This window comes from Fukomys damarensis, unplaced genomic scaffold, assembly GCF_012274545.1.
Source record: "Fukomys damarensis isolate Sample0158 unplaced genomic scaffold, DMR_v1.0_HiC HiC_scaffold_2, whole genome shotgun sequence".
Lineage (NCBI taxonomy): Eukaryota > Metazoa > Chordata > Mammalia > Rodentia > Bathyergidae > Fukomys > Fukomys damarensis.
In genome coordinates this window covers 17,995,860-18,002,364 of record NW_022900914.1, presented here as the reverse complement: position 1 = coordinate 18,002,364, position 6,505 = coordinate 17,995,860, and the positions used below count along the sequence as shown (strand labels likewise).

General features: G+C 42.2%; 1 long non-coding RNA gene across 1 annotated transcript in view; it reads left to right on the top strand.

The window, feature by feature from the left end:
• Positions 1 to 6,505, top strand: part of LOC117285737 — a 13,526-nt gene that overhangs the window by 6,324 nt on the left and 697 nt on the right. The window lies entirely within an intron of this gene.

The following is a 6,505-nucleotide window of genomic DNA, read 5'->3' as shown; positions in this document are numbered from 1 at the left end:
TTTTTTTTTTTTTTTTTTTTTTTTGTAGATTGAATTTAGGACCTTCTACTTACCAGGCAGGCTCAGAGCCACTGAGCTACATCTCCAGCCCTATGGGCTTCTACCGTGGATTCCACATCTAAGACTAAGGCAGTTGCTTTAGTTATCACCATTTCCATCCAGGATAAAGAGTAGGGAAGGAAGCCTTGGGCAGAAGTCTCAGTCTTTGGGAATTCGGAGTAGGGCATTAGTAGCACATGACTCCCACTCAGGTATCATGAACCCAGACCTGTGGTACATCACAACACCTGGAGACCTATCCCATGACCGACCACAAGACCAGTGGTGCCCCATGTGCCAAGGTAAAATGGGGGTTTTTCTTCTTAAATGGAAGAAGAGGCACGTTCTAGGGGTCAAATCCCTACTTTGAGCCCATGTCTCCCTTTCCTTTTTCTACATTCTAGCCACACAAAATATGTTAATCTGACATGGGCTTTGTTTCCCGGTTCTGGGCCTTTTCTCTTCGCTCCCTTTGGACACCTTTTCTTTCCTCCACTTGACAAAGTATTCCTCATCCTTCAAGGTACAGGAAACTTGCCATTTCTCCATGATATCCACCTTACCCATCATCCCTCTTTCTTGTCTCTCCCTCTTAGTTTATATTGGACAAATAAATGCCGTTATCCATGGGACACCTTATGTGATGTTCTTTACTTGTGAATGTGTGAATTGTGTTCTTTTTCTGCCTTATTTGTGTTTATGTTTTCTTTTTTCATGATAGCTTGGGAGTTTCTTGGAGCAAGTGATTAAAATTGGCTAAATTCAGTTTTTTCTTTTGTCTGTTAAAAAATAGGTGAATACTGTTGCTTGAAGATTAAGTGAGACACTTTGTACGAAAGCCTTAGCACTGTGGTTGAGATGCAGGAAGCCCTCAGTAAATATGAAATGCTATTAGTATTTTTTCTGTCACCTTCTAATAATATAAGAATCTTGCATACTCTGTCTGCTGGTAAACACCACATAGAAATTGTTCTAGAAATAATACATTCATAGTTCACCTGCAAGTAGTTTTCGTGTTAAAATATAGCTTCCAAGCTTTGCACAGCTTTTGGCAAAGTCCTCTGTGCCTCACTGCATCTTACTTGGCGAGTAGCATCATTCCTATTTTCAGATAGGATGAAGTGGAGATTGGGCAGAAGACTTGCGGAAGGCGCTCTCAGTAGGTCTGACAGGGGTGCAGCTCTTTGGAATTCTTCGTGTCCAGTGCTCTTTACTTCCCACTTTGACATCTGGTACTTTGGAAAAATAAAATCCTACAAAGACTGTGTTGTTTGTAAGCTGTGCGGCAATTTTCCTGTTGGACTCTAAGGGACACAGACTCTGGCACTTAGGAGGATCTGTTTCATGTTCTTTAAAACCACGCCCAAGGAGCTAAGCAAAGATCTGAGCAAGACCAAGCCTTAGAAGAGCAATTTGAGCTGAGCTCCCCAGCCTTGGCAACCGTGCCCTCCTGCTGGCCACGGATGTACCCAGGTCCACCAGGTGACTTCCTTTTGGGCACACCGGTGTCCTGTGAATGTTCAAGTGAACTTTCCTGTTAGATCAAGTTTTAATAGTGGGTTATCAGGATCAGCAGTGTGGAAGAGTAGGCACCTTTATGTTCTGAGAATTAGAAACCCAATTTAATAAAAACTACAAGTGTGTACATGGGACCTTATACACTTCAGTATAACTTTTTTTTTTCTGTGTTTTGAGACAGGGTCTCACTATGTAGTTGAGACTGACCTGGAACTCGCTGTGTAGCCCAGGCTGGTCTCGAACTCACAGCGATCCTCGTGCCTCAGCCTCCAAGTGCTGGGATTACAGGTGTGCCCCACCACGCCCGGCTGGCTGGTAGATTCTTGCAAGTTCGAGGCTAACCTGGGCTACATAGTGAGTTCAGGGCCAGCCTGAACTATAAATAAACTTCTGGCTCCTGATATGAATGGAAGGAGAGTAGTGTTTTGTACGGGAGAAGTGGTCTATTTCCAGTAAACAAATGGAGCTCTCTTGGTGGACGCCATCTTGGGAGCTCTCCACAGCAAGTGTCTTAGTGCAGAAGCAACTCATGATCTTGCCCCATTAGATCATTGGCTGCAGTCACCCAGTGGAACACATCTAGGAATATAGCTACTGAGAAGTATAGGAATTGATGAAAGAAATAAGAAACTTTATTGAGGAATATAAGAGAAGATTTGCATAAAAGAAGAGATCTATCATGTCCCTGGATAGGTAGATTTGAAATTCTTAAGTCTGTCAACTCAATGTCAAGAGATGGTTGAAGTGAGTCAGAGAACTTGGCTGCTGTTAGCTGCAGGCAGGAAAATCAGGCCACACCGAGAAACTCGTCTCCAGCAGCACTGGGCAGGGGTCCATTCCACCGCTCTGTATTCACCGCTGTGCATTCATCCAGATAGGAGCTGCGGAAGGGGGGTGCTGCAAGTTCCCCACAACTCTGGCCTCTGGACCAACTTCCCAGAGACAGAAAGGTTCTAGAAAAACTAAAGGGTGAAGATTAATGATAGCTGAGAGCAATTAATCACTGGAAGTAGGGACTCGGGAAAGCTGAGGTAAAGGAAGCTGCCAGTGAAGGGAGATGGAAACCACTGCCTTGCGGGGAACTTACAGACACAAGGTGAGCCCAGCAGCCTACTATGCAGCTATAACAGGAGAGGAAGTGGTGCCATTGCTCATTCCACCACTAACCACAGATTCTGGCCACTCCTTGCCTTGGAGACAACAAAGACATATTCACAGAGTTTGGCTCCTTTCCCCTGTATTCCGCACCTTTGCAGAAGCCAGACACGCGAGGCTGCCCTGCCTCAGCCAGCTGGAAAGAACACAGTGGTTGCCACAGGGCTCTCTACTCTTTCTTCTCACAGATCTCTCTTCCCATGTGCCCAGACATATGAGTTCTGGCAGTGCCTGATAATGATACGGCTGGTAGCGTCTTCTTTGTTGCCTCCTGGAGACTTTGTTTGATCTGAAGCCACCGAGCTATGAAACAGAAATTTTTACCACTTTGGAGATGCCTTGTGTTATAGTTTGGATTTGGAATGTCTTCCAAGGGCTCATGTGTTGAACGCTTAGTCCTTTGTAGGTGGTGGGAACTTAAGGAGGTGAGGCCTCGTTAGAGGAAGTGGCCCACTGGGAGCACGCCTTGAAAGGATATGGTGGGACAGTGGTTCCAACCTCTCTCTCTCTCTCTCTCTCTCTCTCTTCCACAAAAGGAGCACTTTGTTCCATCACATGCTCCTGACCATGAGATTCTTTCTCACCAAATGTCCAGTCGAAATGGAGTGAGACCATGAGCCGAAGTGAAACTTTCCTCTTTTAAGTTGTTTATCTCAGGTAGACAGTAACAAAAATTGACTAATGCCTTGTGACCAAGCCAATAAGAATTCCATAATCGGTAAGCAAACATATTTTGAGGACCAACAGATCGATAGGCCCTGTGCCAGGTCACAAAGATAAAGAAGACTGGGCTGGGGAGTTGGTCCAAGGGAAGAAGAGTCAGAAGACTGGGTTTGGCTCCTGGCTTTGCCAGGGGTCGTGGAGCAGTCTTCTGAGTCTCAGTTTCTCACTCACTTACTGTAATTAGAGAAGGGCGTAGATGATCTCGCTCCTGCTTCACTTCCAATGTTCTGTGCTGTGAGTCTGTGAGCGCAGGCAGAATCATGAATAGCTGGAAAAAACTTGTATGTGTTCTGAGAACAACCTGGGCACCCGATTTCCCCCTTTATAACTTTTATGCACTAATTGATCGGACAAAGTAATGTGAAAATTGCACAGTTAAGCGATGAAGCCTGGTAACAAGAGCACTTGTAAGTTTTCTTTCCAGGTGCATGATCAACACTGCTGTTTAGGCCAGTGGCAGCACTGCGTCAGTCCCCTAGAAACACCAGTATTCGGAATTTTACGTTTATAAATCCTTGCTTTAAAAAATAATTTAGCATTCATGTATATGATATCAAATACTGTATTGTTTAATTTTGTTCCCTTTATCAAAATGGTATTTACTATAAAGTCTTCATTTCACTTATATTTTTCTTTCTTTTTTTTTTTTTTTTTTTTTTTTTTTTTTTTTTTTGGTACCGGGGATTGAACTTGGGTCTTTGCGCTTGCAAGTCAGGCCACCGAACCACTGAGCTAAATCCTTGGCCTCACTTATATTTTTCACTCAATATTTTGTTTCTGAGATTCATCTGCACTGCATGTAATTCATTATCATCACATATGTATATCACTTTAATGTCTGACAAGTCATAAATAATTGTTTATTCTTTTTTTTATTGTTGTTGTGGGGGATCGAGCTCAGGTCCTTGCGCTTACAAGGCAGTAGGTGGAACCACTGAGCTAAATCCCCAGCCCTGTTTATTCTTTCTCTGGGCACTTTGTCTTGTTTTTAGTTGTTATAGCAATGCTGCTATGAACATTCTTATACATAAATACCATGTAAGACTTTCTTCAGAGGGGTAACTCGGTTGGTGAACTCAATTCATTCCACAATTCTGGGGAAGGTGGCCATGTTCATGTTCTTATGGGGAAGAGTGCCATGGTCCTGTTCATCGTGGATGTGGAGTTCACGAAATTTTGGAAACAAAAATTTGCCTAATGCTTCTGCTCGTGAACCAAATTATTTGCAAAGAGAAGCATTCATGAACTGAGGCATCACTGTATTTAGAAGTAGACGCCTATAAATCTTGTGCACAAGTGCAAGAGTTTCTCTAGGGTAGAATTGTTAACTATAAAATATATGAATATTCAGCTTTCTTCCAAAATAATTGTATCAATTTAGACTCCTACCAACAGCATGTAAAAATTCCACTGGCTGATTAAGTCTGTGACAGTGTCAGACTTTTTAATTTTTGCCAGTCTAATTGCTGAAAAGTAGAATCCCACTAGTGTATTAGTTAATGTCTCTCTGATTGCTAATGAAGTTGAGTGTTCTCCCACATATCTACAGGCCATTCAAGTTCCCTGCTCTGAACAGCCTGTTCCTATCTTTTGCCCATTTTTGTTTGGTTTTATACTTATTAATTTATTTGACTTTGAAGAGACTTTAAAAACTCCTTTATGAAGATTTTATTGGTTATATATATTGCAAATGTCTTCTGGTTTGTGGTTTTTCTGATCACTTTCTTCATGGATGCTATTGTTAAACAAAGGTTCTTAATTTTAATATAGCTGATTTTTTTTTTTTGTAGTTAGCACTTTTGTGTATGGTTTAAGAAACCTTTACCTCACTGAGATTGTACAGATGCTTTCCTCTAGGGACTTCAAATGTGTTAAAGTTTTGCCTTTTACATTACATTAAGTCTAGAGGATTTGATTTTTTTTTTGGTACGGTGTGAAGCAAGTGCAGTTGTTTTCTATGTAGGTAGCCAATGTGCCTGCAGCATTTGTTGATAACTTTCTTGTTTCCTTAGTGACTTGTTTTTCTGCCATTCTCAACTTCTCTCTTCCTCTCTCTGTCTCTTTTCCTGGTCCTTCGTCTGACCTATTGGGCAATTTATCTGTCTTTGTGTTCACACAACACCGTCTTCCTTATTTCAGCTTTGTCATATGTCCTCATTTTCCTCTTTAGGAGAGCCTTGTTTATTCTTAGTTCTTAGTCTTTCATACACTTTTGAGATTTATTGGTCAAACTTCTCAACAATTCTATGTGGCTTCTTATTGGAATGGTAACCAATCGTTAGATCAGCTTGGGAAGAAGTGATGTTTGTGTGGATATTTCCCGGTGATCATGTTATGGTTCTTGAATAGCTGATGCTCCAGGGGGAGACAGACATAGGCACATTGTTGTAATATCAGGTGCTAGATATCATAAACATGAAACACTTATTAGGAGTTAAGGGGAGGATGTTCAGTGAGAACGTGCATGAGGGTCCTCAGTGAAGACAGATGGTGTATTTTGGCTTTACAGGTCAAAAGCCTGTCTAGTCCATTTTGTCAGACCCCTAGGATTGGAAATGATCACCAAGGCTACTCTCACTGAAACCTATGAAGCTGGGCTGGAATGACTATGATGGCTCTCCGTTTGCATCTGGACCTGTAAGACCAACTTGTGTGCCTCTCCATTCTGTCCTTGGAACTAGCACATAGCAACTCTTCTAGTAATATGTTCACCTGACACCCCAAGTATTGTCACTACCTTAGTAGGTCTGTCTTTCTCAGACTGACCTAGTTAGAGTCCCTCCAGTCTTTTATGAAACCATTTTGCACCAGCTTTGCCAGTTCAACTTTTAATAGCTTTGGCTCCAGCATTGTATTCAACGCTGGACTATTTCCCGGTCACACTTCAACGATCAGAACATATCACTTCCGAGTGCTTGTTATGGCCCCAAATGCTTCACACGAAACCTGGGCACTGACACAGTCACATTCTTTGGAATCTGACCTGGGTTGAGGTTTTGGCTCTGTCTTTTTAGCTGGTTGACATTGGGCCAATCACTTTTTTTTTAAGCAAAAAAAAAAAAAAAAAAAA